The sequence below is a fragment of the Ascaphus truei genome, chromosome 1, assembly GCF_040206685.1.
Source record: "Ascaphus truei isolate aAscTru1 chromosome 1, aAscTru1.hap1, whole genome shotgun sequence".
In the NCBI taxonomy this organism is placed as follows: Eukaryota; Metazoa; Chordata; class Amphibia; order Anura; family Ascaphidae; genus Ascaphus; species Ascaphus truei.
Window position 1 is genome coordinate 162,508,795 of NC_134483.1, and position 27,238 is coordinate 162,536,032.

The window sequence follows — 27,238 nt, forward strand, 5'->3', positions numbered from 1 at the left end:
TAAGCTAGGCAAGGTTGCTTCTATAACAGAAGATTTGGCAGCGGCAAAGCTTAACTCAGCGGCTGCTGGAGAACTTTTAACTACAGTGAGAAGGGACTGCAGTTTTACAAAGTCAGGGATAAAGGGAGTCTCAAACTTGAAAGCCTGATCATTCAAAAAGAAGGGCCCTAACTTTAATGGTACTGAGGGAGCAACAGCAGATACGCTGATCTCAGAAGGGGTCACTTGGAAAGGAGAATAATATGTACTGTTCGCTTTAAACCCTAGGATTTGGGAAAAGGAGAACTCAGACAGTGCAAGTGGGGCAACCACGACTGTGCTGGCCTCTGAAGTGGGTATTTGGGAAAGAGTGTCTGGGACTTCAGAAACGACAACAGATTCCACGAAAAGGGGTCTATGCTCAGAAGCAGGGGTCTCAGCTCTCTGAGTGGCAGACGGGGTGAGTGAAATACCTAGGAGTAGGGATTCTGCGAACAGGTTTAGAGAAACAAACGGCTCCAGAATACTTTTTACTGGAGCCAGTATTATTGCCGAAAGTTCAGGGGGCATAACCCCGAGAATTTTAGCCGAGTCAGAGGACAAAAGGGGTTGATCCTCTGAGGCTAAGGAGGTGTCCCTGACTGACGAACTAAAGGGATCTACCAAGGAAGGTTCACAGGGCTGACCTGCAGGGGTTAACATAGGAAAAACCCCAAGGGTTAAATTACTCTGTACCTGAGAATCAAAGAAATAGAAGCTAGTCTCCGAGAGTGGGGTCATAGGGGGTTCTGCCTCTTGCCCTAGGGACCTATCATTAGACTGCGGAATACTAGGGTTAACAGTAGGAACCTCACAGAGCAGACTAGCAGGGGTTAATACAGAAAAAACCTCGGAAACAGAGCTTAGAATTTTTGGTTTAGGAAAAGAGGGCAAACAGGACTCATTCTCTGGTGCTAGGGAAGACACACTGACCTGGGGACTGCAGGGATTTACAGTGGGGAACGCATAAGCCTGACTAGCAGGGGTTAAGACCGAAATAACCTCAGGGACAGAACTTAGGGAGGTTAACTCAGGATTAGGGAGCGTGGCAGCTTCTTCCTTAGCGGGCAGCGACAGAGAAATGGTTTGACCATTCTTAGGAGAGAGAGGTAACCCCACAGGTTTAGTAACAGGACTGGTAGCACAGAGAATCTGCCAAGCAGCAGCATAGCTGGCAAGGAGGGGATCCTGTTCTATTATGTGAGTGTCTAGTGTTGAGGAAAATACATGGAGTGTATCTTGAGACTGAGCCAACATGAGGAGGGCGCTCTGTTCTACTAGATGAATGTCCAGTGATGAGGCCAGGGCATAGATTGCCTCTTGGGCGTCGGCCAGTTCCATAGGGTTCACATTATCCCAGGTTAAAGGGGAATCAGGAGAGCGAATACAAGCGGCTAGAGACTGTTTTAAGTTCAGGATGCAGTAAGCCTTAATAAAGAGATCACAACGGCATTGTCTTTGCAAAGGGGTTAAACCTTCATACGTCCACAGTTCATCAACCAGGGGTAGTACTTCACACAAATACTGGCCTTCATAGTGGGACTGATACGCAGGACGGGACATAACTTCAGTTGGAAAATTGCCATCCCCCGCCACGGCGCGGTCCGGTTTTAACGGGCCGAGCATACTGTTGCGCCGATGCTCGCCACAAACCGGGACCGGACCGCGGGGCTGAGGTGGGGTTATATAATCACCGACCTGAGTCCACGCAGACTGATCCGGAGTGCGCAGTTCGTAGTCGTACATCGCAGGGTCAGGATTGGAGAAGGCAGCATCGTCGTTATGGAAGCAGGAGTTCGGCAACAGGTAGTCAGGATTTCCCCGCTTCAGCTTAGGAGCGTGAGCGCGGGGGTGGCTTCTGCGCGAGGAGCGGCCTCGGCCCATGACGCCGATCTCAGCAGGAGGAGACAGCAGGCTGGCCGAAGTTCACCGCAGGGCAGCGTCGGGTAGAACCAACGCTTCAGCGCAGAAGTCCAAGGCAGGTCACTGCAAGAGGATCGCAGCAAGCCGCAGGAAAGGAAGGGTAGCCACTGCTAGGAGGGAATGCAGCAGGTACCGGTGCTGGCAACACGCTTCAGCACAGACGTCCCGGGTAGGCCACTGCAGGAGAATAGCAGCAGGCCAGTGCTGGCATCAACGCTTCAGCACAGACGTCCAGGGCAGGCCACTGCAAGGAGATAGCAGCAGGCCGCAGGAAAGGAAGGGTAGCCACTGCTAGGAGGGAATGCAGCAGTACCAGTGCTGGCATCAACGCTTCAGCACAGACGTCCAGGATAGGCCACTACAGGAGAATAGCGGCAGGCCACAGGACAGGAAGGGTAGCGACTGCTAGGAGGGAATGCAGCAGTACCAGTGCTGGCATCAACGCTTCAGCACAGACGTCCAGGGTAGGCCACTGCAAGGAGATAGCAGCAGGCCAGTGCTGGCAACAACGCTTCAGCACAGACGTCCAGGACCAGGCCTCTGGATACTCAGGAACTTGAAGGTAAGAACACTAGGAGAGAGGCCTGGGGTGGTTTGTGGCAGAGTCAGTAACATAGAGAAATGAATAGTTATGCTCGGCGCTGGTTCAGAGCCAACGCCTAGAATATAAAGGGCGGAGATCCAATCACAGGAGGAGGGTGTGTGAGAATTCCTCCAATGAAGTAGCACAGGGCAGAAGTTGCAATGAGAGGCAGCACCTGTGCCATAGATTGCCAGAGGAAGCTTGCAACTGCACAGGTCTGCACGGCAATAGTCAAAGCCAGTAGTGGATTCCTTACAACACTAAAATATGAAACAATCTACTGACCTGAGGTGAATAAGCTGACATTGTATTAACTACTGATACCGCAATACATCAATTTTATATGAATGAAAAACAACGTCCTTATTTGATAAACACACCCCAAAGTTCAGCTGCTAACACTAAAGGAAAAAACTACAAAAAAACAAAGATTCCTAACTAAACCCATTAAAAAAAAACTCAGCAGGCCAAATACCCACTGACCATTGGCATTGGAAATAGGCCACACAACCCAATGAGACAGAAGCACGAGTAAATAATTAAAAAACCTCATTAACAATTGGTCTGTCTCTAAACTAAGTTATACCATTATAATTCGCCAATAAATTATTCCAAACCGCAAAATCATTTTAATCAGTTTTGAAACTCTTAAATAATGATTTTGTTCACGAATTACCAACATACAGTATGTGCTACTAAACGTCTACACAAAACTCACCCCATAGGGATTACACGACTAGCAAAGTTCCAATTACTCAATAAAATTTGAAAATCCAAGAGAGTGGTCTTTTTATAGCAAACTGAGATATCAAGATTTTGAGATTACTTACAGTAACTTGTTATCGGCAACTTAAAAATCATCACAACTTAATTAAATTCAATACCTAAAAAGATAAGGACCGTAGTAGGGCCTACTGTCTTCCCCTGAGCCACAAGAATAACAAAATATTCTGATAACCATTGACATTCAAACAAAGCCCTAGCACATACATCTGAACCAAAGAAGAAAACATTATTTACATAATGAGTTACACTAAAACATCTGAACTCTTCTTTAACTACCTATTTGAGAAAAAAATTAAATACTCAAAATAACGTCATGAAATTGAGCAATCCATCGAAAGACAAAGATCTACAAAAAAAAATCCCTTCAACTTCACAGCCAAGTAAATCAAACCATTGCAGGGCCGGCCCTAAGACAAGGCGGTCTTCAGGGGACCCCGCGCTCCCTCCTTCTGCCTTCAAATCAACTGCTGCTGACATTAATGTGCACATTCACAAACAATTAATAAATCATCGCTAATAACCGGACTCCAGTTGATGACTATTCAATATAATATTTAAAACCAGAGATGAACATGAAACACAGACAGAGCTCAATGCACATCCAGCGAAACTTTATACACAGTACAGTGCCTAAATATACATGTATAGATATCTATTAAATAAAATGGTCTTTTAGTTTAACATTTTGGCCAAATTGTTGTAAGCCCCTGAGCCACTGCACGGCAGACCACATCTCAAGGGTCCCTACACTAATATAAATTCTTAATAACCTGTGCATTACCAGGAAGAATGATTTATAATAAATCTGTCAAAATTAGTTGCAAAGTTCTAAGTCTGATTGAAGCTTTTATTACATTGACACTGAAAACGTCAATATGAGCTTGTGGGTGTTCTGTATGTTATTCAATATAATACCAAGTACTGTTATCCCAAGAGATTACACAGTTCTCTTATCCAAAGGGTCAATTGATCACAATGCTAATATATCCAGTGTGTGGAATTATTCCAATAGTTCTCAATCCAAAGGTGTCTCACCAGGTGGACCTGCAAATTTATGCGGGACAGCAATCAGTTATAATTCCTTAAAGTCTGTTCTGATAGAGGAGCATCATAGGTTCTGTTAGGCCCGTTTTATAGTGGCAGGCGAATGTGCTATGCCGCGCGCGAGCGTGGATTTTTAGTTGGCTGACATTAGTCAGCCTTTCTATAGATGTGCCCCGTGCACGCACACGGCAGGGAGAGGGGAGCTGACAGACAGCGGCAAAGATGAAGAAATTAATCTTTTCTCGCCGCTGCCTGCACTCAAATGTATGTATTGGTGTGTATGTGTGTATGTATGTATGCGTGTATGCGTGTTTGTATGGATGTGTGTGTGGGGGGGGCGGGGGGGTAAATAACTGCAGAAGTAAAAAAAAAATTATTAAACTTTTTTTTTAATTTAAAAAAATCTTACTTACACTCCACTTACACTTACACTTACACTCACACAACATATACACGCATATACACACACATACACACATATACATTACCTGCAGCTCCCGGCACTATATACAGGAAAAGCATGCGGCACGTGAACGCACGTTCGCATCGGAACTCACGGCCGCATCCTGTATATAACAGCCCTTAGTCAGCTTTATGATTTCAAAAGTATTGATCCCTGTGCTAAGCAGAGTCTTGCTGGGACCAGCAGTAGTATGATGCTGAAGTCCCTCCCCACACTATGCAGTGTCACACTTGGGGCAGCGCTCAGTCTCAATCAAATCAAACCCCACTCTTGCCAGCATTTCACTGGGGGACAGCAGTCAAGTAACGATCGATGATTAGCACTAGAGATGGTTAAATCACCCCAAATCCGTTTCCCTGATTTCCCCTCCAAAATCCGTTCCCAAGTGTAAAATCCATAAACGAATTTGATCGGTTTTAATCTACACGGATTCATCAGAAACTGTAATTGGATATAATCTGTTGACAGTTTTGTAGAATCCATTCCAAGGATCCACTCAATACTCTTAAATCTTAAAAATCCGCCAATGGATTGCTGAATCCTCGGATTGGATTCTACAAATCCGTCAATGGATTGCAGAATCCAAGGAATGTATTAAGAATAATAATAAAAAATCGCCCTTTTTGAGATTGATACGTGGAAATCCGCAGACCAAAGGAGCCAGCTGATTCGCTGTGAATCAAAATCCGCCCCCAAAATTTGATTTGCCCATCTCTTATTATCAGTCACCACATTTCTCCATCTGGAGTTACCCCATGCTCTTCTCCTAATATAGGTCCTAATCCATTTGATCTGTTTGAGTACTTTAACAGCTATATTAGGAAAATGACACTAACCCGACATTGTCCATTACAGAAAGAAAATTGTAACCATCGAGTAGGTATTGAAAGGTCTGACTTGAGATATTTATCAGCTTTAAAATCTCTGTTATTGGAATCTGGCCCTGTAGATTCTCAGTAATCAGCTTCGAATGTTGAGATTGGGTGAGATTGGGTGTTTGGATTCTAGTCAAGCCAGTGGAGATTCCATTGTTAGATCGTTTCCCTTTGTCCATTCACCGTTCGGACCCAAATCTCTATTTTATCCTTATCAGTCCAAAAGAAGTTATATTGATTCATTTTAAACCCTTGTTATGGCTGATTTGAATAAACTATGCAAATCAAAACCCAAATTGAGAGATAATCTCAATTTGGGGTGCGGGGGGGGGGGGAAGGGGCATTAAAAGAACTACAGCATCATCTGGAGATTATAACAAAACAGGCTGAGAAGGGTGGGATCGAAAAGATTATGTTTCCGAAACCTTAGACTTTCGGATGATTCTCATTCCTATGTAGTTGAATAGGACCCTATAGATAATTACCTTCAGGTTTTGGATTAAGTCCACTCTAGGTCGAAATCAGATGGAATAATTACTGATCTAAAATATAAATTCTTGTTCATTTAATACCCGAAGGTACCGATATTTAACCATCTCCCTAAGGTGCACAAGAGTCTCCATTATTCACCTGGGAGACCTATTGTCTTGGGGATCTGGTCGATGATGTCCAGCCTGTCGACCACTATTTGCAGCCACTAGTGGTTCAATTGAGGACACATATTAGGGACACGCTGCACTTCATAGACTCGATCCTGGGATAAGATGGAAATCTAATTATATATGGCCAACCTGCAAAGTGCAGGCCCTTAATACGTATATCGACCATGCTAAGGAGATTGAGGCCATTAAGTATTTTTTGAATGGGAGTGATTTATTGCCAATTTTTATTGGATAGCATTGGATTTATTTTGCAGCACAATTATTTATTATTTCAAGATCTATTTTATTTGCGTCTGTGGAACGGCCATGGGGACCAAGTTTGGCCCAAGCTATGCCAATTTGTTTATGGGTTGTTGGGAGGAAGATAATATATGGTCCAACAATCCATGGGAGGCGGGCCTGGTGTATTATGGTTGTTTGATAGACGATATCCTTATCATCTGGAACAGAGAGAGGGGTGATATTAACAATTTAATTTCCTACTTTAATACTAATAATTTGGTCTTAGTGTTTACATTGAATATCTAGATCTCCAAGTTTCTGTTACTGAAGATTTGAATATTAAGACCAATGTCCACTTTAAATCTATGGCATGTAACAGTTATATGGGGGACAGTAGTATTCACCATTAGAAATGGACACAGAACATACTTTATGGGCAGTTCAGTAGACTTAAAAGGAACTGATCATTGGATACAGACTTTTGTGAGCAGCCAATGCTCTTAAAAGAGAAATTTAGAGCCAATGGTTATAATAACGAAATTAATAGAAACATCATATTCTAAAACTAAATCCTTAAACAGAACGGGTTTCTTAACAGCATATAAGGAACGGGTAACTTTTAAAAATGGTAAAAAAAAAAGAAATACAGGTAAAATATGCTTAGTTTAATAATTCATTATATTTTGTAATCAAAGCCTGGGTAGTTTAATTCCCAGCCTTTTATTACAAAATATAATGCATCATCAATGAAAATCAGACATATACTTAATAGGCACTGGAAAATCCGTGCATGTGAACCCATACTTAGGGGTGACATTCCTGAAACACCTCAACTTTTGTTTCGCAAAGCAACGAGTTTTAAGAATCTATTAGCTCCCAGTAGATTGAGAAATTTGGCAGCACCAGTTGGCAATGCTGCTAAAACAGGAAAGGGGTAGGTGTTTAACATGAGATCATTTTCAGACTAACAACACCTTCAATTGTAGTTCGAGTGGTGAGAGCTTTAGTGTGAAGGACCATATTAATTGTAGGGTTTCTTATGTGGTTGTGGGCCGTACCATGCGTCCATTGTATGTGTCGGCTTTCTGGAACATAGAAGAACCATTCTCAATGGACTCCAGACTAGTGGTGTTCCTAAGCATTTTTTCCTCTCATCTCTTGAAAGACACTTCCACTCTTAAATGTATTGAACTAGAATATATTCCACCCCTATGACCATGTAATGATAGGTTCACGCAGCTTTGTCGACGTGAGTTCTATTGGATTTTTAAACTCAATTCTCTAACACGTCATGGACTTAATCAACTCTTGAACATTAGTATCATAGTTTAGTTTCGGGGTTTTGGCTCATACCGTCACAAGTATGTACACATATGGAAATGTGTATTTATTTGGGAGAAATCTTTTTCCTTAGGTCTTTACCCTATCTACACATTTTTATATGTGGTAATATAGTGTATGATCTGATTATTACATTCTATTTGTGAGGTTTATGGGTCAGTAGGTTTACATTACACACTCAACTATGCCATTATATAGAAGGTTTGTGAATGCCATTTCATTCTTTCATGTTCACTGACGTTAGGAATTTGACAAATATGGGCCTTTAAATGATTAGAGATCCAACACTTTAAGTTGAATGTTATGTGTCATGTTTTTTGTATTATTATACATATATATATATATATATATATATATATATATATATATATATATATAATTATTTGGACTATAAATTGATCCTTAATTATGGGAAACGTTGTGATTTTTATATAACAGTATCAATGGAGTGATATTCTTTGTGCAATGTTACCACTAAGTTTAACAAATGTATCTATTAAAAACTCTGAAACCATGTTAAATTGTTAAAACGTGATACAATGAACAGTAATATGTCCAATTTTGCATTTCTATGAGTTTCAGTGTTAGGCACCGCCGCACTATCCATGTGATTCTGTGGAGATGCTTTAGACACTATAAACAATGTGTTTGTGAACGATACTTATTAATTTACTGATGGGATACAATTAATACACTTATGTTAAGGTTTATTTATATTTTAATTACAATTGGTATCTCTGCTTTTATATTTGAATTGTATTTTTTGGTTACATATCTGTATTATTGTAGGCAAAATTTGTATTGCCATATTACATACTGCATTGCAAAGTTTGAAAAACGATTCTTTATTTTCTGTACAGTATACTAATTACATTGGTGTGGTCGCACGACCAAATAGAAGCAGGACTAGGCATTTTTTCACCCGGGTCAAGTTCCACCAACTGCGCCCTCCCCACCTCCCCCAATTTATTGAACCTTAATTCTACCTCCCTTGCCCCCTACTCTATCTCTCTTGCCCCTTACTCTATCTCTCTTGCTCCCTTCTCGCTCTTCCTCTGTCTCTCTATCCCCCCTCTCCCTCCACTCTCTCATCCCTTTCTCTCTTCCACCCTTTCTTTCACTCACCCCTTCCTCTCTCTCACCCCTTTCTCTCTTCCCCTTCTCTCTTCTCCCTTCACCTCATTCCCTATCTCTCTCTCCCTCCATTTCTTTCTCTCCCCCATTTCCCCCTCGTTTGCTCTTTCCCCTTTCAATCTCACCCTTCTCGTTCTCCCCTTTCCTCTCACTCCTTTTCTTTCTCCCTCCTTTCTCTCTCACCCCTTTCTCTATCTCCCTCCCCCAACATTATCTCTCTCTTCCTCCCCAGCATTATCTCTCCCTCCCCCAACATTTTTGCTTTCTCACCGCCCCCCCCCCCAATTAAGAGACCCCAGGCACCTACTTGGGAGAGGGTCAGTCCTGCTGGCAGACATCAAAAGTTGTACCTGACTTCTGGATCAAATCATTGGGGTGCCGCCCCTGACCTCCTCTGTCACCACCATCACCATCCTCCTCCTGCGCCATCCTCTGCCATCACCACTCTCCTCCACTGCCATCCTCCTTTGCTGCATTCCTCTGCCACCTCCATTCTCCTCCACTGCCATCCTCCTCTGCTGCATTCCTCTGCCACCGCCGGTCCAACCTGCACCCCCCTAAGAGGCTGCACCCGGGTAGCTGCCCTGCTTGCCCTTCTAGTTCCACCTCTGCAACCAAATATACACATGGGACAGTTTAAAACTCAACTTTTGATATGCTGTATAACCTGCTAGAGTACACCACAGCACTGACACAGAAATCACGGTTTAAAAATGTTATTGCAAAAATGGTAACATGTCAGTAGGTCACAATGACCCTTGGCAGTGAAGAGGACATTTTGAGACAGACAAAATACCCAGGTCTGCACTTCATTTCTTTTTTTCTTACCAAGTATGTCAACATCTGAAATGAGTGTAAATGGGAAAAGATCAGGACCACAGTTTTCAACATAAAAATCACGATGTTTTTTTGTGGAAATGTGCTACCCATGTCTATATTCCTTGAGGCATATGTCTTCTGAAAATATATAATTTTATGGGGATATTTTTCTGCTAGAGGGAAGTTCTGCCTTGTTAATGATGTCCTGTACCTCTTACATTCAAATTTCAGGCATAAAAAGGTCTTTGGGATCTGTATTGGACCAAAAAGTATGTAAAGGAAAAAGAAGAGCAGGCATCTGGAGCAGCAGCCTAAGGGCTCCTAAGGGAGGGAGAACATGGACTTGTCTGTCAAGTTATGTGTACAATAAAGCCTTTCTGACCAGTATTGGATCAATCGTTTTTGCCATACCTTGCTGCTACTCCGGGTGCCTGCTCTTCTTTTTTCCTCTAACTACTGAGATCCAGGAAGCGTGCTGCCGAAGAGTGTGGGATCAACTTACCAAACAGGACTGCTTGCTTGCAGCTGCCAGGAACCAACAGGACTGGCACAACAGTTTAGCCACTCGATACAGCACTACGGGAGTGGGGTGATCCAGCGACGGAGGTAAGAAGTATATTTTCCATACCTCTGGGTCCCTCTCCCCTCCTCTAGCGGCATTCCACACTTAACTTTTTAGGACAAATTCACAAAAAGTTGAACTTGCGAAGAAACGCCATTTTGGCTGCAGATTGGAATTTAAGCGTAAGGTTAGCCCACCTCTATTATTTTGCCTATTTTGGGATTTATCACCATTTAATGCTGCCAGTGGATAACACAAATGTAGTTATGAAAAAAAAAAAAGAAAGATAGGTCTTGCAAGAAAAATGCCAGGAATGAAGGTTTTTAAATTTTCTCTAGTATTTGTTAGATATTGAATACATGCCCAGGGGATACTAAATGACCGTGGTGTCCGGGCTTGCTCCTGCGAGCAATAGAAATCTGATGTTGCTTCTTTCTATTGGCGCCCATGTTTGAAGTTTTTTTTAAGATACAAAAAAAAATATGTTATCCCTTTTTACAGGGAAACGGAGGGTTCCCAGACCATTCCATAGGCACTCATATTAAAAGTCAGGGGAAAAAAAATAATACCCCAGAGAGATTAAGGGATTTTGTTGGGGATACCCCACCCAAGATTTAAAGAGGAGACACCCTCCATTCCAACTCCAGGTGTCATTACCTCTCTAAAATACCCAGGACCTGAGAAACCTCCACACTGTTAACGTAACCCCTACTGTTGCTGCCATAAATAAAGATTTATAATAGACACAGGAGTAACAGACAGCATGGAATTTTGGGATTTCAAAGAGGGAATACCTGAGCCAATATCTAAAGGCTGATGTCGTGTCCGCTCCCCCCATTTAGTTCAAAAAGAGACACCCTCTATAATCCTTTAATATTTTGGGAGATGCTTCTGTAGCCAGGTCCCCCTCTTACTTCCGGGCTGCGTAAGGGGGACGGCTGTGTGGTTGATACTGTGTGGTGTGGAAGGCGTCGTTTGCCACACAGGTATAGCAGCACACGTAGTTGCCCTGACACAGGGGGAAAGGGGCCTAAACTTCTAAAGAGACTCTCGTCTACTGTAACATAACTGTTACGTTATGCAGCTTGACATTTTGGTTAGTAGCTCAGATTTGGCAGCAATAAAGGGGTTAAGTTGTGATGATAGGCTTCAGAGTTTCTTCTCTTATTCTATCAGAAATACGACCTCCAATTCAATCCCAGGACTTAATTCAGTGAAAGTGTTCCAACGTAAACTCCTTACAGAGGCGCAAGATGCCATCTAAATTTAAAGGGGCCTTTTGAATGTTTGCCTCTCATTGGACATTTCTGTGTATGAGAATGTCTCCTTGAAAATCTCTGATGAACACAATGCAGATATATCAACTGTCACTGACATTCTGTACGTCTCATTGATCCAGAGTCAGACTCTAATTTTGGCATTGGCAGTCTCATAGACTTCAGTCTTACTGCTTTTCAATTAAAACACAAATTTGCTCGTTAGAGGTTGACATTTCTGACCATGGCAGAATGAATGTATGTGTGTATGTCTTTATTTGTGTAGCCTAGTCCTCCGGCTACTGTCTTTTGTTTTGGCTTTAACAGTATAAGCCCTGTTAGGTACAGGCCCTGTGAGGGATAAACTCTCTCATGAAGGCCTAGCTCATTGTTGCAACCCTTATGGGAAGGCTCTCTATACTGGGTTTTGCCTGGTAAGGCAGTGGCGCAACACCTGATGAAGTGTAGCCGTACAGAAAGGGTACTCGTACAGAGATTTTGGAAGATGGGATTTGATTATCCATACCTCCCAGAACCATTAATGAGGAGTGCTGAATTACATTGGGATGAGTGGGTAAAGTCTGCCATTCTGGATTATATCATTAGTAGTACTTATGGGTTCAATGCTCTGTGGGGAAGACAGAGCTAAATATCTGGCAAAGGTATGAGTTGTGGGCCGCAATATCCACTTAGACCGGGTGGAGTATGTATCTGAGTCAGGTAGGAGGCACTGTCATTCTGTCACAGTGACTGATAATGAAGACAGGTTTGTAAAGAAGCCTGACCCTGAACATTACTATTGATCTAGTTCAATAATTTCAGCTGTACGGGACTCAGGTTTCTCCAACAAGGGAGGTACATGTTATGTGCTGTATACTGTTTGCACTGTATTTATTGTTACCTATATGCATATATGGTATGTTCAATTATGTGGTACAGTATATTGGTGGTACATATATTGTATTCCTCAGCGAGCCTGTGAGAGGTTTTTCACCAAGGGGAGGATGTAGCCTAATCCTCCGGCTCCTGTCTTTCTTTTGGCCCTAACAGTAGAAGCCCTGTGAGGGATAAACTCTCTCATAAAGGCCTAGCTTGTTGTTGCAGCCTGGATGCAATGTTGCTGTATCCAGGTGCGGGCCTAACAACAACCAGAGAGTGTCATCCTTGGGGAGAATACTGGCTGGGTCACATGTCCATGATGTGATGCCTGTCAGTATTGGACCTGCCCTGTTATGGGGCAGGGTTACAAGCTACTCCCCTGGGATAGATAAGCTGGCACTCTCCCAGAAGTCAGGGCTCTCTCCCCTCCCCCTGTGGAGTGGGAGCATCTTACCCTTTATCCCATCAGGGGGTAAAGGAGCTGAGGAGGGTCCTACCGGGTCTCATGCCCTGTGTGTGCTGCTCAAAGGAATATGCGTTTCCTGATTGTCAGCATGCTGTTAATAAAGACTATAGTTGAACTATATGAAGTAGCTGCTAGTCTGGACTACCATCTAATGTTGCCAGTGTGGACCATCCTGGTTGCACCAGGATCCTCACTGGCTGTAGCCGCTGCCCTAAGACTGATCACCACTGAGAACCTGTCTTGATGCCTCTCCATACCACTGCAGAGTTCTCAGGGCCTCCTGTCCACCCTGACAGGTACGCACCGCACCAGAATACATGGTAGCTCTATGATCTCACTTAGGGTGGGGGAAAAGGTGCTACATTTATATAGCCCCATTAATGTACATAGTGCTTCACAGCAGTAATTTACGTGACAATCATATAAATAACAAATAATATAAATAACACATAAAGGGGAGAAGTGCTTCAGACATAGAAGTATCATTTTGGAAAAGCAGTCCCTGCTCCGAAGAGCTTACAATCTAATTTGTAGATGGATCAGATTTAATCAGATGGAACTTTAATTACATATTGTATTTTGGGTGTGATTACAACTTTAAGATGTTTTTTATGTATTATAAGCAGGACTTAAGGGGGTGAAGTGTGGGAGATCCAGTACAAAGGTCCCAGGCCCAGCGGTACTGGGGGTCCCTGCTGGCCAGGACAGGAGCTTGGACCTTAGCAGGTGTCGGGTCTAACTTCTGCAAATATCTACTTGAGGTCCTAGGCAGGCCCGCCTCTCCCTCCAGCACCTGGGCAGGTCCACCTCTCCTTAAAGCTCCTGCTCAGGCCCGTCTCTCACTCCAGCACCTGGGCAGGCATGCCTCTCCTTACAGCTCCTATGCAGGCCCGCCTCTACCTCCAGCACCTGGGCAGAACCTGAACTCCTGAGCCGGCTTGCCTCCTTCCAGCACCTGGGCGAGCCCACCTTTTCAGCAGTCTCTACCAGGGACCAAACTTATCCCCCCGCCTCACCTCACGCCCAAACATATCCCCCTGGCCCATCGGTTTCTCTTCGTCAGGTCCATAGTTATCCATCAAATTAGATTCTCTCCCCCATTGCTCCTTTTCGCCTATCCCCATACCTCCTCCAGTCCGTAGCTCCTTTGCCCCCTTTAGATCATTTTCCTCCCCCCATAGCTCCTTCTCTCTATACAGTACCTGCTTCTCAACCACCCTCCATACCTTCTCCCCCCAACCCCCTGATCCATATCGTCTGCCCTTCCTCAGGCCCATACCTTCTTCTCCCCACCCCCCGGCCCATTTCTTCTCCCCCTCCCCATTCCATTGCTCCGTCTCGCCTATCCCCATACCTCCTCCAGTCCGTAGCTCCTTTGCCCCCTTTAGATCCTTTCACTCCCCATACCTCCTTCTCCTCCCCCCATAGCTCCTTCTCTCTATACAGTACCTGCTTCTCAACCACCCTCCATACCTTCTCCCCCCAACCCCCTGATCCATATCGTCTGCCCTTCCTCAGGCCAATACCTTCTTCTCCCCACCCCCGGCCCATTTCTTCTCCCCCTCCCCATTCCATACTTTCTCCCCTCCCCCCAGGCCCATATCTTCTTCTTCCCTTTCCCCCATTCTATAGCTTCTTCTCCCCTCTCCCACAGTCCCATACCTCCTTCTCCCCTCTCAAACCCCAGGCCCATACCTTCTCTTCCCCCCTGCCTCAGGTCTCCCCAGTGCTTTGGGGGGTTAATGGGCCCGGGCCTCAAATTTTCTCTTGGCATTTATTTTAATCATCTGCTAAGAGTCATTCCAATCTTGACTGATCTGATTATTTCCTATGCAAACAGAATAAAATTGCTTTATTAATTATAGTGCACACAAAACTCATTCTGCCGTTGTAATTCGCTCTTTAACGTAATCAGATATCTTTTGTCATAATTTCCATTACAAATATATTACTCCAATTCCCCTGACTGTACATGGGAAAATATATAAATTATTTTTCCATTGGTTTGTGTGTGATGGTGTAATGCCAGAGAGATAGATAGCTTTGCAGCTGTTAAAATAGATAGTATGAAGTAGAATTGCCCAGGGACCTTATTTAGTCCTTAGTGGAGTGTACTGGTGTACCAACAGTGTACCTAAAAGTTGTTGCCATTTTCAACAAAACTTATGCCCATTTTATTTATGTATATGAGGCTTTGCAAAATTTCGCAAATGTTGCCAAGAATCACATTTAATAATATAGCTGAATTAGGGGCCTATTGTAGTAGCTTTGATACCTGTAAGTGACTTATCGATAATTTTGGGCACTTCTCGGACGAGTTTGACAGTGTAGCTATTTAGAAAGCTTTGATAACATGTCAAACTCGCTCAAGCACAGCTAAACTGGAAGCTCGAAAAATGCTCAAAATCGCAGTTTTTTAAAAAATATCGAGCAATTCTAGTAGCTAGAATCTTCGCATCGCGCCTGCAACTCGCAGGTTCTGATCTCGTCACCTCGAGGGGGCGAGATGAGATCCGCGATCTGACTGAAGAAATGTTTTATTTTTACTGCATCGGATTGAAACCGGGAGTCTCCGGAGCTGACCCGCATTAATACCAGCTCCGGAGACCCCCTGCTTCCATCCTATGTAATAAAAATACATTTACACACAGCTTCTTTACCTTAGCGGCTAACCGCTAAGGTAATGAAGGGGTTAAATACCAGTCCCAGTATATTGGGGTTGAGTGGGTGGGTGAAGGTGGAATTTGGTGAAGAGTTTGTGTTTATTCCTACCGGAAGGGTTGTGGGAGGAGTTAACCCCATTCATTACATTAACGGTTACTATCGCTAGGGTAATGAAGGGGTTAACCGCTCCCACTATCCATCCGGTAGGCATAAACACCCACCACGGGCCAAATACCACCTTCACCCACCACCTCTACCCCCAGTAAACATTCAAATACAATACAAACACCAATACTAACCAACACACCCATTGATTGCCAGTGTGGTTACCTTTGCCCTCAATGGGAGCAAAAATTACCGCAATAGCAATGAATGGACATCCTACTACCCACTCCCTCTACCCAAGGCAACACCCCTCGCCCTTCTAACACATACAGTACAGTAATGGGCAAAATCCCTATTATCCAGATCTGGATAATAGCTCATTTGCCCATCTATATCTATAAAAGTGAAATGTTTGTCTGTGGCGTTGTTTTTGGCGTTGTGTGTTTTCTGATTGGTTGGCAGGTAGGGTGACGTCACTGTGCAACCACCATCACCAGCCACCTGCCGCACACCCAGGCAACGCAGTAAACAGCAACCAGCGCGAGCACTCACATCGCCTCCTCACAGCCAGGCACCGGCTGCCTCACACCCCTGCGCACCAAAATCAGTGACCAGAGCTCACTCGCTGGAATCACCCCCCATCACCTGCAGCTCACCTCCCCGCCGGCTCCCCCCCCCCATCACCCCCTCTCACCCTCAGCTGACAGGCAACCGCCAGCACCCCCCCCCATCACCGCAGCAAAACGTCACCTCCACTGGCCCTTCTCACCACCCCCGCAGCAGGTGGACCGTCGTACTATCTCCCCTCAGCCCCCCCCCCCCCGGCCGCCGCCGCCTCCCGTCTCCGCCGCCTCAGGGGGCGGGGGGGGTGGAGGGGGTGCCGGAGCTGTGCATGGGGCGGGGAGGCAAAGAACAAATGGAGAGAAGAAGGCGGTGCAGCTGCCTACGTCAGTGAAACAGACCGGGAATCCTCTGGATCAGAAAACTATAAATTTATTGGCACATAAACAGCAAAAAAAGTTCACTCTGACATGTTTCGTGCGAGGGATCGCACTTTATCAAAGTGCATGATCTCTTTGATAAAGTGCGATCCCTCGCACGAAACATGTCAGAGTGAACTTTTTTTGCTGTTTATGTGCCAATAAATTTATAGTTTTCTGATCCAGAGGATTCCCGGTCTGTTTCACTGACGTAGGCAGCTGCACCGCCTTCTTCTCTCCATTTGTTCTTTGCCAGCACCTTGGATCCCACACACCAACAGTGAGTTATGCATTGATTTGTTCCGGTTTCTTCTTGCAAAGTGTTCCTCAGTGAAGAGGTTATAGAGGGGCCGGATACCACTGTGTTATAGAGTGTGGCTACGTGGGATTTCTCTTACATTGCGGTGTATATACGTCCCAATATTGTATTTGTGCCTGATCTAGTCTGAGTAGCGTCGCAGAGGGAAGTGGTGTCCCCATTTCTCCAGAAGTACATGGGGGGGGAGGACAAGAGCTGTGCATGGGGGGGGGGCAGGACCAGAGCTGCGCATGGGGGGGGGGAACCAGAGCTGCGCATGGAGGGGGGAACCCAGAGCTGCGCAGGGGGGGACCAGAGCTGCACTGGGGGGGGACCAGAGCTGCGCGCGGGGGGGGGACGGGGACGACCAGAGCTGCGCTGGAGGGGGGACCAGAGCTGCGCGCGGGCGGGGACGACCAGAGCTGCACGGAGGGGGGGGGAACAAGATCTGCGTGGGGGTGGGGGGATCAGAGCTGCGCAGGGGGGGGGGATATATGGATAAAGTGAATCAAACCACACAGTCCTCAGTGTAATAATGAGTGTAATTCTCTCGCTTAGCGAGAGAAGCAGGAGCCTTTGGACAATTACACTGAGGACTGTGTGGGTTGATTCACTTTATCCATTGCATATGACTTTTTGGACATTTTGTTTCTGCATCCTCATTTACTGTTTTCATATTGCATTGCACTTTCCCATTTTCTGTATCTAGTATTAGTGGAGGGTTTGTTTGTCCTTATTTGGGGCTCTATACTATCCGTGTGGGTTGTGGGGCCAGGGAAGTACCCTTCTGTCCCTCAGGGGCTAAGGGGAACTGGCCTGACGAAGGGGTGTTCCCCGAAACGTTGCCCCCCTGTACTCCCCCTTATACCTACTCCTTTGTTATTTGCCCTTTCCTATTGTCTGTTCCCCCCCCCCACCCCCGTATTGGTTCTATCTATATGTTTTTAGAGTTCTTTTCAATATTATACTTTTGGTGTTGAGTGTTGTTTGATTCACTTGTGCATATATTAAATTATCATTCCCTTTTTTTGGTTTATACTGTACCAATGATTTGATCTCCTTATTTCTTCTTAAAGGGAGTGCTGGACTATTCGGTATTGTATAGTAAGGAGAGAAGAAAGAAGAAAGGAAGGAAGAAAAGAAGAAAATAAAGTAAAGAAAACTTCTCATCCGGGCCTCCTCTGCAATCAACAGAGAATCATGGAATTTTGCTGTCGAGGGTCAAGAGTTGGTGCCACAGTAGGATAACGAGGGTGAATCTGGCAAAAGATAAGAAACAAATTGATTGTCTTTAATTTAATTGTGTTTTTTTTAGGATGTCCATTGACTGCCAGTGTGTTTCACCCACCCTAGCATTTGCTTTATGCTGTCTGGATAATGTTTTATTTTTAATGGGTAAATGAGCTATTATCCAGATCTGCATAATAGGGATTTTGCCCATTACTGTACTGTATGTGTTAGGGGTGAGGGGTGTTGCTGTGGGTAAAGGGGGTAGGTAGTAGTGTACCCATTAATTGCTATAGGGTCTATCTTTGCTCCCGTTGACAGCATAGGTAGCCACACTGGCAATCAATTGGTGTATTGGCAAGTGATGCTGTTTATATTGTACTTTAATGTTTATTGGGGGTGAAAGGGGTAGTTGTCCTGGGGTGGGTGGTTAGGACTCTCGGGTGGGTAGCGGGAGGGGTTAACCTATTCATTACCTTAGCAGTAGTAACAGCTAAGGTAATTAAGGGGTTAACGCCTTCCGCAACCTTTCCGATAGGCCTATCCACCCACCCTGGGACAACTACCACCTTCACCCACACCCTCTACCCCCAACAAACCATGTACTCTAGTTTAACTCCTTCATTGCCTTAGTGGCAAGCTAATTTTGTGACGGGGAGGGGGTAGCCAGGCTTTATAATAAAGGTTAAGCCCACTTGGTTGCCCCTGAACTGTGTTTTTTGGGATCCTAGTCAGCTCTTGGACCTATATATTGTGCATGCATTACTGTGACTCTGTGCAAATTATGCAACAATAAAGATTTTCTGTTTTATGCCTTTCCTGGGGTGTTGGGACAGTAGGTTTCTAGGCTGTCAGTTTCAGGATAGGTTTGACGGAGAAACATCTATCAGATTGCGTCTATTTAGCGGGGTTCCAAGGTTATTGGAGACCCCAAAAAGTACCCATGATTCAGGTTAGATTCCTGGCTACATAGAAGCACGGTGCTCCGGTTAAAACCCTACCATGAAAATCGTTATTGCGACTCACCACTGCTTCAGCACAGACCAAAAAAAGGTAAAAGGAAGCACAGGGATGCAATAGGTAACTGAAACAGTCAAGGGGCTGCCCAGTTCTTACCCAGGTCACCCTAACTCAGGGATAAGGAGGTTAGGGTTTACTCCAGGCCAAAAATAAAACTGAGAGGGTTTTATTAAGATGAGGCTGAGCAGGTTTTTATTACAATAAGAAGTTTATTTATTGAGTGTCAGAGATGTGGCTAGTGGGAGAAAAAACACAGTTATAGTTTTCACTCTCCCCCACCAAATAAACGTACCACATTTTAATAAAAAAGAATAGAAAGGTATAGGTTATTAAAGCTGGTATGATTTAAAATGTTATATACTTTATGGATTAAATCAGGCAGGATCTTTTGTCCTGCAAGCCTCAGAGGGGGGCTTATGGCTAATATAGTGTGGAGCCACCCAGTCTGATGCTGGGTCCCTAGATCAGTGACACCAGATGCTAGGGGTGTGAAAGCCGTTCAGATAAGATGGTTGTGTGAAGGGCCAATGTCCTGTCATGAAAGACAGACCCTCCTGCCAAACTAGACAGAGCGGAGCCACCCTGCAGGAGCTTTGCATGACAACTAAGCGAGATGGCTGTTTTGTCGCACATGCCCAGTGCCATGCTCAAGCTAGAGGTGCCAGGTTTCACAAACCTGGCAAAGTGTCTGAGTGGCCAGGGATAAATTTCCCACACCACGGGTGGGAGGGCAAGCTGTGGGACTGCCTGTCCCAAAGTGTATAAGACAGTTAGTCGCCATCCCAGAACTCTCTCTGTTGTTGTTCTTTCTTTGGTGTTCCATTGTTCCCAGGTGAATCCAGAAGTCCAATTTGCCATAAGGGCAAGAATGGGTCGGACCTGACTTTTTAAACCGGAATGTTTTCTAAGTCCCCACTTCAGCACTGGACTGCATTAAATACTTTATTTCAACTAGGAACGTCAGTTTGTCAACCCCAGATCCCCAGTAAGTGTATCTTTTTCTGTCTATTGTAATTCAATGTGTTTGCCTGTTTCTATGGAATAAATTACAATTTATTTTACTTATTGGCTTTGCTCAATGATATGATCCTGGTTTTAAATGTGTAAATACCTGTCCCCCATGACAAATTGATTTTAATAACTCAGTATTTAAGCAGGGGGTCTCCGGAGCAGAACTACATTTAATTTCAGCCTCGAGACCCCCTAATTCACGAGTTATAGGCCCCTGGTATGGGGTGACGGTATCTCCCTGCATTGTATAAATGTCCCGATCACACGGCAAAATTTAAACATGACAGGGCCTGTAACTTTGGAAGCAGGGAGTCCCCGAGGTTGAAATTAATGCGGTTCAGCTCCCAATACCTGTGTGACTGCGACTGCGCGTGTGACTGCGCATGTGACTGCGACTGCGTGTGTGACTTCGACTGCACGTGAAACTGCACGTGTGACTGCGACTGCGCGAGAGACTGCGACTGCGTGTGACTGAGACTGCGCGTGTGACTGAGACTGTGCGTGTGACTGCGCGTGAGACTGCACGTGTGACTGCGACTGCGCGTGAGACTGCGCGTGTGACTGCGACTGCGCGTGAGACTGCGCGTGTGACTGCGCGTGAGACTGTGACTGCGACTGCGTGTGAGACTGCGCGTGTGACTGAGACTGCGCGTGTGACTGTGTGACTGCGACTGCACGTGAGACTGCGCGTGTGACTGCGACTGCACGTGAGACTGCGCGTGTGACTGCGACTGCGCGTGAGACTGCGCATGTGACTGCGACTGCGCGAGAGACTGCGACTGCGCGTGAGACTGCGTGTATGACTGCGACTGCGCGTGTGACTGCGACTGCGCGTGTGACTGCGCATGTAACTGCGACTGCGCGTGTGACTTCGACTGCACGTGAAACTGCGCGTGTGACTGCGACTGCGCGAGAGATTGCGACTGCGCGTGAGACTGCGGGTGTGAGTGCGACTGCGAGTGAGACTGCGCGTGTGACTGCGACTGCGCGTGAGACTGCGCATGTGACTGCGACTGCGCGTGTGACTGCGCATGTGACTGCGACTGCGCGTGTGACTTCGACTGCACGTGAAACTGCGCGTGTGACTGCGACTGCGTGAGAGACTGCGACTGCGCGTGAGACTGCGCGTATGACTGCGACTGCGCATGACACTGCGCGTGTGACTGACACTGCGCGTGTGACTGCGACTGCGCGTAAGACTGCGCGTGTGACTGCGACTGCGCGTGAGACTGCGCGTGTGACTGTGACTGCGCGTGAGACTGCGCGTATGACTGCGACTGCGCATGAGACTGCGCGTGTGACTGCGACTGCGTGTGAGACTGCGCGTGTGACTGCGCCTGCAGGTGAAAATGCTCGTGTGACTGCGACTGCGCGTGTGACTGCGCCTGCGCGTGAGACTGTGACTGCGCGTGAGACTGCGACTGCGCGTGAGACAGCGACTGCACGTGAGACTGCGTGTGTGACTGCGACTGAGCGTGAGACTGCGCGTGTGACTTACTGTGTGCGTGTGACTGAGTGTGACCTTACATATCCCCTTGCACATCAGCCCCCCTTCACCTTACATATCCCCCTGTACAACACCCCCCTTCACCTTACATATCCCCCTGCACATCACCCCCCTTCACCTTACATATCCCCTTGCACATCACCCCTTACATATCCCCTTGCACATCACCCCTTACATATCCCCCTGCACTTCACCCCCCTTCACCTTACATATCCCCTTGCACATCACCCCTTACATATCCCCTTGCACATCACCCCTTACATATCCCCTTGCACATCACCCCTTACATATCCCCCTGCACTTCACCCCCCTTCACCTTACATATCCCCTTGCACATCACCCCCCTTCACCTTACATATCCCCCTGCACATCACCCCCCCTGCACTTCACCCCCCTTCACCTTACATATCCCCCTGCACATCACCCCCCTTCACCTTACATATCCCCTTGCACATCACCCCTTACATATCCCCTTGCACATCACCCCTTACATATCCCCCTGCACATCACCCCCCTTCACCTTACATATCCCCTTGCACATCACCCCTTACATATCCCCTTGCACATCACCCCTTACATATCCCCTTGCACATCACCCCTTACATATCCCCCTGCACTTCACCCCCCTTCACCTTACATATCCCCTTGCACATCACCCCCCTTCACCTTACATATCCCCCTGCACATCACCCCCCCTGCACTTCACCCCCCTTCACCTTACATATCCCCCTGCACATCACCCCCCTGCACATCACATACCCCCCAGCACATCAGCCCCCCTGCACATCACCCCCCTTGCACCCTACTTATCCCCCTGCACATCACCCCCCTTGCACATCACCCCCATTCACCTTACATCACCCCCCCATGCACCTTACATCACCCCCCCTGCACCTCCTCACCTCACATCACCTCCCCTCACCCCTGCACATCAGATCACGGCGGCAGAGCAGAACGCCGGCCTCCTCCTGATCTGCTCGGTGAGGCTAATCAGGCCCCGCTCCCTCAGTCAGCGCGCCCGCACTGCAGACAGGCGGGGCGCTAACAGGCACAGACCGCGATATGCGGTCTGTAGGGAGCTGGAGCGGAGCGGGAGGGCGTGGCTCGAGCGGAGGGACCCGGGACCCGCTACTCTCCCCCCTCCCTCCACGGCTCGGGCTGCAGGAGGGAGCTGCTGCGGGCTGCCGTAAGGTAAGCAGCTCCCTCCCCCTTCACCTCACACTGACAGTTTATCCGCTTTGCTCAGGAAGCGCCGGGCTCTCTCTCCCAATCTCCGGCCTCCAGCGCTGCCCGCCCGATCCGCACACACCGCTCTGCTTCCTCCCGGTTACCCTCCATGATCCCTGGGCTCCTCTCCTCCTCCTCCGACCCCGGTGTGTGACTGTGACTGCGCGTGAGACTGCGCGTGTGACTGCGACTGCGTGTGAGACTGCGCGTGTGACTGCGACTGCGCGTGTGACTGCGACTGCGCGTGAGACTGCGACTGCGCGTGTGACTGCGACTGCGCGTGAGACTGCGCGTGAGACTGCGCGTGTGACTGTGTGACTACGACTGCGTGTGAGACTGCGTGTGTGACTGCGACTGCGCGTGTGACTGCGACTGCGCGTGAGACTGCGCGTGAGACTGCGCGTGTGACTGTGTGACTACGACTGCGTGTGAGACTGCGTGTGTGACTGTGACTGTGACTGCGACTGCGTGTGAGACTGCGTGTGTGACTGCGACTGCGCATGACACTGCGCGTGTGACTGCGACTGCACGTGTGACTGCGACTGCGGGTGTGACTGTGACTGCGCGTGAGACTGCGCGTGTGACTGCGACTGCGCGTGTGACTGCGACTGCGCGTGAGACTGCGCGTGTGACTGTGTGACTGCGACTGCGTGTGAGACTGCGTGAGTGACTGCGACTGCGCATGAGACTGCGCGTGTGACTGCGACTGCACGTGTGACTGCGACTGCGCGTGTGACTGCGACTGCGTGTGAGACTGCGTGTGTGACTGCGACTGCGCGTGTGACTGCGACTGCGCGTGAGACTGCGACTGTGCATGAGAGTGCGCGTGTGACTGTGTGACTGCGACTGCGCATGAGACTGCGACTGCGCATGAGACTGCACATGTGACTGCGACTGCGCGTGAGACTGCGTGTGTGACTGCGACTGCGCGTGTGACTGCGACTGCACGTGTGACTGCGACTGCGCGTGTGACTGCGACTGCGTGTGAGACTGCGTGTGTGACTGCGACTGCGCGTGTGACTGCGACTGCGCGTGAGACTGCGACTGCGCATGAGAGTGCGCGTGTGACTGTGTGACTGCGACTGCGCATGAGACTGCGACTGCGCATGAGAGTGCGCGTGTGACTGTAATTGCGCGTGAGACTGCACGTGTGACTGCGACTGCGCGTGAGACTGCGCGTAAGACTGCGCGTGTGACTGTGACTGCGCGTGAGACTGCGCGTGTGACTGCGACTGCGCGTGAGACTGTGTGACTGCGACTGCGTGTGAGACTGCGCGTGTGACTGAGACTGTGCGTGTGACTGAGACTGCGCGTGTGACTGTGTGACTGCGACTGCGCGTGAGACTGTGCGTGTGACTGCGACTGCGCGTGAGACTGCGCGTGTGACTGCGACTGCGCGTGAGACTGCGCGTGTGACTGCGACTGCGCGTGTGACTTCGACTGCGCGAGAGACTGCGACTGTGCATGAGACTGCGCGTATGACTGCGACTGCGCATGAGACTGCGACTGCGCGTGAGACTGCGCGTGTGACTGTGTGACTGCGACTGCGCATGAGACTACGACTGCGCATGAGAGTGCGCGTGTGACTGCGCGTGAGAGTGCGCGTGTGACTGCGCGTGAGACTGCGCGTGTGACTGCGACTGCGCGTGAGACTGTGTGACTGCGACTGCGACTGCGCATGAGAGTGCGCGTGTGACTGCGCGTGAGACTGCGCGTGTGACTGCGACTGCGTGTGATACTGCGCGTATGACTGCGACTGCGCATGAGACTGCGACTGCGCGTGAGACTGTGCGTGTGACTGTGTGACTGCGACTGCGCATGAGACTGCGACTGCGCATGAGAGTGCGCGTGTGACTGTAACTGCGCGTGAGACTGCACGTGTGACTGCGACTGCGCGTGAGACTGCACGTGTGACTGCGACTGCGCATGAGACTGCGACTGCGCGTGAGACTGCGCGTGTGACTGCGACTGCGCGTGAGACTGTGTGACTGCGACTGCGCGTGAGACTGCGCGTGTGACTGCGACTGCGCGTGAGACTGCGACTGCGCGTGTGACTGCGCGTGTGACTGCGACTGCGCGTGAGACTGCGACTGTGCGTGTGACTTCGACTGCACGTGAAACTGCGCGTGTGACTGCGACTGCGCGAGAGACTGCGACTGCGCGTGAGACTGCGCGTATGACTGCGACTGCGCATGAGACTGCACGTGTGACTGCGACTGCGCGTGAGACTGCGCGTGTTCCTGCGCGTGAGACTGCGCGTGTGACTGCGACTGCGCGTGTGACTGCGACTGCGCGTGAGACTGTGTGACTGCGACTGTGTGTGAGACTGCGCGTGTGACTGAGACTGCGCGTGTGACTGTGTGACTGCGACTGCGCGTGAGACTGCGCGTGTGACTGCGACTGCGCGTGAGACTGCGCGTGTGACTGCGACTGCGCGTGAGACTGCGCGTGAGACTGCGACTGCGTGTGTGACTTCGACTGCACGTGAAACTGCACGTGTGACTGCGACTGCGCGAGAGACTGCGACTGCGCATATGACTGCGACTGCGCATGAGACTGCGACTGCGCGTGAGACTGCGCGTGTGACTGCGACTGCGCGAGAGACTGCGACTGCGCGTGAGACTGCGCGTATGACTGCGACTGCGCATGAGACTGCGCGTGTGACTGCGACTGCGCGTAAGACTGCGCGTGTGACTGAGACTGCGCGTGAGACTGCGCGTGTGACTGCGACTGCGCGTGTGACTGCGCATGTGACTGCGACTGCGCGTGTGACTTCGACTGCACGCGAAACTGCGCGTGTGACTGCGACTGCGCGAGAGACTGCGACTGCGCGTGAGACTGTGCGTATGACTGCGACTGCGCATGAGACTGCGCGTGTGACTGCGACTGCGCATGAGACTGCGCGTGTGACTGACACTGCGCGTGTGACTGCGACTGCGCGTAAGACTGCGCGTGTGACTGCGACTGCGTGTGAGACTGCGTGTGTGACTGAGACTGCGCGTGTGACTGCGACTGCGTGTGAGACTGCGCGTGTGACAGACTGCGCGTGTGACTGTGTGACTGCGACTGCGCGTGTGACTGTAACTGCACGTGTGACTGCGACTGCGCGTGAGACTGCGCGTGTGACTGCGACTGCGCGTGAAACTGCACGTGTGACTGCGACTGCGCGAGAGACTGCGACTGCGCGTGAGACTGAGCGTGTGACTGCGACTGCGCGTGAGACTGTGTGACTGCGACTGCGCATGAGAGTACGCGTGTGACTGCGCGTGAGACTGCGCGTGTGACTGCGACTGCGTGTCAGACTGCGCGTGTGACTGAGACTGCGCGTGTGACTGTGTGACTGCGACTGCGCGTGTGAGTGCGACTGCGCGTGTGAGTGCGCGTGTGACTGTAACTGCACGTGTGACTGCGACTGCGCGTGAGACTGCGCATGTGACTGCGCATGTGACTGCGACTGCGCGTGAAACTGCGCGTGTGACTGCGACTGCGCGAGAGACTGCGATTGCGCGTGAGACTGCGTGTGAGACTGCGCGTGTGACTGAGACTGCGCGTGTGACTGTGTGACTGCGACTGCGCGTGTGACTGCGACTGCACGTGAGACTGCGCGTGTGACTGTGACTGCGCGTGAGACTGCGCGTGTGACTGCGACTGTGCGTGTGACTGTGCATGTGACTGCGACTGCGCGTGTGACTTCGACTGCACGTGAAACTGCGCGTGTGACTGCGACTGCGTGTGAGACTGCGCGTGTGACTGAGACTGCGCGTGTGACTGTGACTGCGACTGCGCGTGAGACTGCGCGTGTGACTGCGACTGCGCGTGAGACTGCGCGTGTGACTGCGACTGCGCGTGAGACTGCGCGTGTGACTGCGACTGCGCGTGAGACTGCGCGTGTGACTGCGACTGCGCGTGTGACTGCGCATGTGACTGCGACTGCGCGTGTTACTTCGACTGCATGTGGAACTGCGCGTGTGACTGCGACTGCGCGAGAGACTGCGACTGCGCGTGAGACTGCGCGTATCACTGCGACTTCGCATGAGACTGTGCGTGTGACTGACACTGCGCGTGTGACTGCGACTGCGCATAAGACTGCGCGTGTGACTGCGACTGCGTGTGAGACTGCGCGTGTGACTGCGACTGCGCGTTAGACTGCGAGTATGACTGCGACT